Raw genomic sequence first — 7,394 nt, forward strand, 5'->3', positions numbered from 1 at the left:
AACTTAAATATAAATACAAATACATTAAAATTTCACATTAATTCTAAACAATATGAAAGTGATAATTATAATAAATTCCGAGTCGCGACAATATCGAACAACCGATGTCCGTCTATTCCGTAAGTGGGACCATCAAAGGTCCTCGACACAAAATATGACTAAGTCCTATCCAAAGGAACAGATAAATAAATTCAAAGTTCCGAGCATATCGGTAAACGACAATTTTCTAAGTCTCGAGTATATCGATAGACAATATTTTCTAAGTCCCGAGTATACCGAGAGAGAGTGAAGTAAAAACAATCTAAGTATTTACCTCTTTAGGTCGGCGATCAGAAACCTTGAAGTCCTTCCAGAGTAGACGCTTGTAGTCTTCTTCCTTCGATGATCGCCTCGAGATCTCCGATCATTCCCCTTTTATACTTTTTTAGCGTGGGAAATCTCGGGGATTCTTCTGACGCAAACTGTCACTTCTCCCGATTTATGACAGTCTCCCCCGTCATGGGTGACGACAATGCAGACATCGCTTGACCAATTAATGTTAAATTCGTCATCACCTGGGGAGATGACTGACCATTTTTGGTAATGTTCTCACCGTAAGGGTGCCCTTGTAGGTGACCTCTTGTCTACTCTCAATACAGGAACACCCATCCGTCTCCGTCCACCGGACACCCGCAGGAGACTACTCTTTTACAAGGTGTCTGCGGTGTGACCAATTAGCAAAAACAAACAAACGTCCCGGGGAGAGGGGAGTTCTTCCGCGGTCGCCTCGGACGACTTCGTCCTAGGGATGACCTTCTTGACGGACGAATTACGCAGTTCATTATCCGGGGTCTATTCCTCGGACATTAGGGTGAGAACGGGAGAAATAACGGAAATAATGACGAGAGAAATAAAAAGGAATTTCTCATACGTTAGTCAGAATTTCACACTAAGCACCTTTGGCTGCTGAGAAACATTTATTTGCTTATACACTAATGTTTTTATCCTAATGCGTAATAAAGTGACTGAATATTGGAACTTCGGTTACACACGATTCTATAGTAGAAAACATTAAATATACGTCATTGAAACATTAAAAAAACAAGTTCTGTAATTTTTAACACCTAAATATAGCTTAACACACTAAAAATTTCTATCAAAAAGCTTTTTTTTTTTTTTACAATGAACGTCTTTGCTGATGGTGATCTGTCTGCATCTCTTGCAATAAGTTTTGTTTTATTTCCAACAATCGATTCAGTATTATTCTGAAATAATTATTAATTTATATTACATCTAATGACAGTAATTTTTCTCGTGATTGTATGATGAGAGATAAACACTTTATGGTGTTTTTCTAATTTTTCCCAAGAACAGAGCTGTAAATTTTTTAACTACTGTATGTAAAGGCATGTGTATCGGATAGCTGTGGAAGATTAACTTTGATTTGCTTCTTGAAAGAACTAAAGTAGTATCTAGACTGTCAAAACCTAACATTATTCGCAATTTCTATTGATATTTGGCAACTGCTCGATAAAAGTATTGAACTGAATTTGTCACCACTTGACCCGATTGAAAAGTTTCTGCCATCGAAAATCTAAAATGGTTGGTCCCTCTTTCAATTTCTCGTCACCCTCCGTATACATCTTTCAGGATTCACTTCTTCATAACTCCGCCGACAGAATTATAATTAGAATAATAAAAATCAATGGTAAACAATTTACTTTTCTAAATTTACTTCAGTGTAATTTTAGTTACAATTATATATTTAATCAGTCGTTCATTAGCTCATTCTAATTTGTTGATTCTGCTATTAACTATAATTTATTTTTTAATATCCACACACAATAACAAAACAAACTTAATTCTGTTTATTCTTCTAATTTGAGAAATTATTGCAAATTTGTGAAAAGTATGATAAAAATGAATATAGTTAACTGTTTTCATTTAACCGAGAAATATTCATTTTAAAGATCTCAACACATTTTTCTTGAAATTTTGATGAATTCAACTTCACTAATCCAGAAAACACAGAATGCAAAAGTTTTGCCATCTACAAAGGAAAATTTGTAAATATTATTAATTATAATAATTATTTTATTCATATTTTTTAAAATTAACGACAGTTCGTTAATAGTCACGAGTATATTAAGATACATGTATTTTAATTTTGAAGTGCCTGAGTATATTGTGCCTAAATATTGAAAAATCAAAATCAGTAAACCTACCTTGAAAGGAATTCTGTTATTGATGCAGAAGAAACCTCCAATCGACAGACAGAGAGAAACTTTACCAAATCTCTTCATGAAGTTCAATATCTAAAAACAATCAGTATTTAAAATTAAATTAAGTAAATCAAATTTCATTTATTATTTAAAAAACTTATAAAAACTTTAAGCTTTTCTTGCAATTGTAAATCACAAATTGCAAATTGCCGAATATCTTGAAATCCGTTTTCCATCTAGAAATTTAAAATTATATTAATATAATAAATATAACCAAAGTATGATTAAATCTGATGTACAAATACCGTAAAAGCGATGCAGCACAGCATACAGCCACCAATAATGCAAATGAATGATGAAATAATCATCAACGCGAAGATCGAAATTTTAAAATACCCATGCATATTAAGATGCAAATAGGCGTAATAGGTAAAGCTCGTTCCCCAAATTATTCCGAAGTAAAGAATAACGGCAACGATTTTGAATTTTGTGTTGAACTGATTGATAAAAGTCCACAATTCTTGATGACGAATCATCAAATTTTCTAATTTTGTTTTCACATTTCTGTCGGTTCTTTTTATCGAAAGCAATTCGCGAAGAAGTTCTTCGAACTCTTTATGACAGATAAAGAGCATTAAAGCAGCTAAGAGTAAAACATGTGATACTCCTCCTGTAAGAAAAATTGTTCCAGCTCCAGTTCCAACAATGCATAGCAGAGATTCAAATTGAAAGTGTTGTTTCTTTACTAAAGCAGGATAATACAAAGTTAAATTTAAAGTTTGAAAACCAATTACCAATGTGATGACAATCAAAGACACATAAAGAGAGACGTTTCTCAGTAGAGCGTTATTCTCGAGAATCATTTTTTCATAGAAGAATCTATTTCTTAACCTGGTTATTAGATTGATCTTGTTGCGGCTGGAAAATGTTAGAATGATTGAACACGTGAGCCACATAAGTAGAAATGTAGGCTTAATTATAGCAACATTTCCTTTAAATGCATCATACAATCCAAGACACAACGCGTATTCACCTAATCCCGGTAACGTTTGCCATAAGAAAAGAATAGTGATTTGCCAGAATATCAACTGAACAATGTTAATGTAAATCTTTTTCAATTTCAAACATTTAAGTTCGTTAATTGGCTGATTACAGGAACAAATTTCAAATGGATCCAATCCAAAAATGAGGATTGTTGTCCAACATGGTTCGAGGAAACAATTCATGCAAACTTCTTCGCCATTCGAATTCATGTTTCTCTTGTTTCTGAATGTATGAAACAGAACGTAATGGAAAATTACTGAAAATTGCGATTTATATAATGACATTTGCTTCCATCGACCGAAACTCTACCTGATAAAAATATTTTAAAATGAATCTAATTAATTTCCTCTATACATTTAAAGCTAATTGTCATTCTATATGCAAACGCATTCTTACTTAATTTGTTTGCACTGCTAATTGAAACGCATTTACTTGTTTACCGCAACAAAATATGTATTCATATTATGAAAATTCAGATTTTATTAACATACTAAAACGAGATGAATTAAAATATTAATGGGCACTTGCTGTAGAATTAGTCTTTAGCTGCAGATTAATAACGTTCACACATGATACAGGTTAAACCTGCATGTATTTGTTTAATATTTTTTAAAATTTATTCTATTGAAAATTGTCAGAACAAATTAAAATTTATAAAAATATACTCGGTGTTCAAATAATTCGGGATATAATTTGGATTTTGGAAAAGATTCGTTATTAATTATTAACAAAATTATATAGTTATTACATAAAGAATAAATTCTACAAAATACACATGTAAAAATAAATGCAGAATTTTTGTAAAATATTCAGATTCGTTAAGACGTTGTGTAACACGCAATTATATCGAATTATTAATAATATGCTCTTAAATATCATATTCGTGATGAATAATTTATAGTAGAAATTTCATGTTATTTGAGCTTTAATTTTCCAAATTATAAACTAGTTCTACAAATAAAATTACTAACAAAATCCAACCGTTTATAGTTAAGACAATTAAACAGCATTTGTATATAATAATTAATTTTTTAAAAATTCATTTATTGTGAAACAAGTCAAATTAAACATTTATTTTCACATGTTAATTTCTGATATGTACTATTAAAAGTAAAATGTTCAGTAATGCATAAGTCAGTCAAAGACAATAATACTGTTTAGGTGCGGTTTGAAAAAATCGTAGATACATAAATTTCTACTGTTGTCTGTCCAGCAGTCTTTCCTTAATTTCGAAAACGGGTAGAGGGGAGCAGGCATGGAAACCTTAACGGCAGTAGGTCTCAATTAACTATATATATACGAATGTCCTACATAAACATTATACTTTTCTTTAAACGATTCTTTGTACAAGGGAATTGAAAGTCTAGAGAATTAGTTTCTGCCAACTTATAAGCTGTGAATTGTTTTATGACTTTGTTTTTGTGACTTCAGCTTGCAGATGCTAGAATCAGTAATCAAGAATTACTTTGTTTTTGGCTCACAAGTTGGATAGGAAGATTTTCCTGGTCTTTGGGATGTGCGACGTGCAATTGGGTTGCATTGATATTTTGACCGAAATGAGGGCTACAAGTTTGTAATGTTAAGTAAAATCAATCGTCAAAAGAATTTTCCATTCAAAGTACAGTAAATTAGTGCATAGCCTACAGTTATTGGCTTAAAAGTAAGATAGATACTACATTAAAAGCATAACCGAACCAATCTCTTGCCGAGTACAGTGGGGACTGATTTATTCGTAATATTAGATGTAATAAAGACAGAATTTTTTCCAGTTCAATGAGAGTGACCGAAAAGTTGTAAATTTTGGAAATTTCCGTGGATACCACCTGGTCGTAAAACGAATTAGTTAGAAAACAAATGACAGACAATCTATTAACATTAGTAAATATAAAATAAATATTGAAAATTATAAAAAGATAGTTACGGTTAATAGATATATTATATCTAAATTTTTTTATGTTTTTACGTTATATGTTTTGATGTTATATGTTTTTTTAATCAAAGCAAGAATTGTCATTTAGAGCAGCGGTCCCCAACCTTTTTATCGCCGCGGACCGGTCAACGTTTGATAACTTTACCGCGGCCCACTGAGGGGGGACGTTGATTGTTCATATTTTACATTGATTTAATTTAATAATTTTAATTTAACTGTATTTAAACGTGCCTTCAAAATAAAATACAATTACACCAAAAAATGAATATAATGTGATTTAACATTTTAACTCACTAGAACGCTAAATCAATGAGAACCCTGAGCTTGTTTCTTTGCAACGAGACAGTTCCATCTGGGGGTAACAGAAGACAATGACACTCGAAGTATGTTTCTTGTGTCCAGTTTATTCCGTTGTTCCATCGTCTATTAAAAGTCGCACAAACCCGAGACAAATACACCATAGTAAATAAAATGGAAATAATTTAATGTTCCTTGGGCGGCCCGGTACCATTTGATCCACGGACCGGTACCGGTCCGCGGCCGGGGGTTGGGGACCACTGATTTAGAGGGCATCGGGAATCTATTGAATCTAATAACAGAGGTAATTATATTGAACTTGTTTATTTATTAACTTCTAGTTGTTTGATTCTGTTTGAACGAGTAAGCATTTTCTCAGAATTGTCCACCAGACAATTCTGAGAAAATCGCTCCCTCTACGTAAATCAAGGTAAAACTGTAAAAAATGTTAGATAATCGCTATTTTCGACGTTTTTCAGCTCCAATTTAGCTCTAATTTACATATTTACTGACGTTATTTAAAAGAATAAGTGTTTTGATAAAAACATTTCGAGATAAAATTGCCCGCAAAACTAAACTTTTGGTTTAATTATTTCCCGCTATTACGCAATTTAATAGAAGTAATGAGTTTCCCCGGTAAATTTTTCGACTGGAAGCTTTTGATATGACATCTAGTCCAAGTAAAGTCAAATAAAAAAAACGTTCTAAATGCATGTTGATCGGACTGAAAAGTTGGAAGAATATAAATTTTTTCAGTATTTTTATATTTAAAAAAATGTTAACTAAAGATTGAGCTGGGTTTGTGAGACTCACTGTGATTCACTGAGGGCTATTTCTCTGTGGTCCACCTTTCCTTGTAAATACTTTAAGATTAATCGTCTGATATTTTTTTTTTATCAATCAAAACTGACTTAGTGTAATGATTATATAATCTTGTATTAAACTCTTAACTTATGTTTTCTTTTCAATTAGCGTTTCTTTGATAAGATAAGGAATGATAAGACAAGGAAGTGGAAGCAATTCTCATCCCACAACAGTGCAGTTCTTATACTTGTACAGACTGATGACTGTGTACAGTTTGTTCTTCCTCCCAAACGAGCATCAGTTCAAACTGATCCTGGATCTTCCCTTATTACTTTAAAAAATCTTCATAGTCATAAAAAAAACCATTTAAGGAAGTTCAAGAATAACTGGAAGAACATTTTTACAAAATTTGCTTTCTAATCCAAGCCTGTCCTATGGAGATACTAGTGATAGTGAATTATTAGATCATGATTATTGTGCACTAGAAACATTTAAGTATATTCTACATTATTTAGGAGGTTACATTGTTTATCATCTACTACCATCACTCGGTTGTGACGAATGCAAAAATATATTAACAGCAAAACCTGAGGATGCTGCACCAGAGAAGGCATTTACATTCATCAAATCTGAAGGAGGTTTGTTATATCCAAGCTATAAGCTTTGCCAATTGATGTACTGAGCAGAAAGCAAAGTATGTAAAAAATTAACAAACCCAAACATGGATGTTTATTTTTCAATAATGGATATTATATTAAATCAGTGTTCTGTTACATTGATGATAGGATGTGACAATGCTGGTCACAAGTCCTACTTGACTTCCAGATTTTTGCACTTTTTTTGTTACCTGTCGATTGCATTTTTCACGCAAACGATTAATCAATCATTTATTTCATCAGTTGAAAGTAAAAACCATAGAAAAATTTTTCACTTAAAGTAAATTTTAATAGCGCAAATAATAATAATTGTTATTATTATTATGTATAATATAATTTGTTTGTATGTATAATAAATTTTTAACGTATAATAAATTCACATAATAGCACAATTTAATAATAATAATACTATTGTGTCAGTTTTGTTCCTTGTCATTTATTTAACTAAATATAAAATCAGCG

The 7,394-nt window shown here is 31.6% G+C and overlaps 1 long non-coding RNA gene across 1 annotated transcript; it reads left to right on the forward strand.

The window, feature by feature from the left end:
* The first annotated feature begins 1,320 nt into the window (after positions 1-1,320).
* Positions 1,321-2,257, forward strand: LOC111624895. The gene is made up of 3 exons (XR_002756651.1): positions 1,321-1,687; positions 1,950-2,045; positions 2,153-2,257. It is a non-coding gene; the product is annotated as an uncharacterized LOC111624895 (long non-coding RNA).
* Positions 2,258-7,394: the final 5,137 nt, after the last annotated feature.

This window comes from Centruroides sculpturatus, unplaced genomic scaffold (genome assembly GCF_000671375.1).
Source record: "Centruroides sculpturatus isolate CEXI.00-Female unplaced genomic scaffold, Cexi_2.0 scaffold408, whole genome shotgun sequence".
Classification (NCBI taxonomy): Eukaryota; Metazoa; Arthropoda; class Arachnida; order Scorpiones; family Buthidae; genus Centruroides; species Centruroides sculpturatus.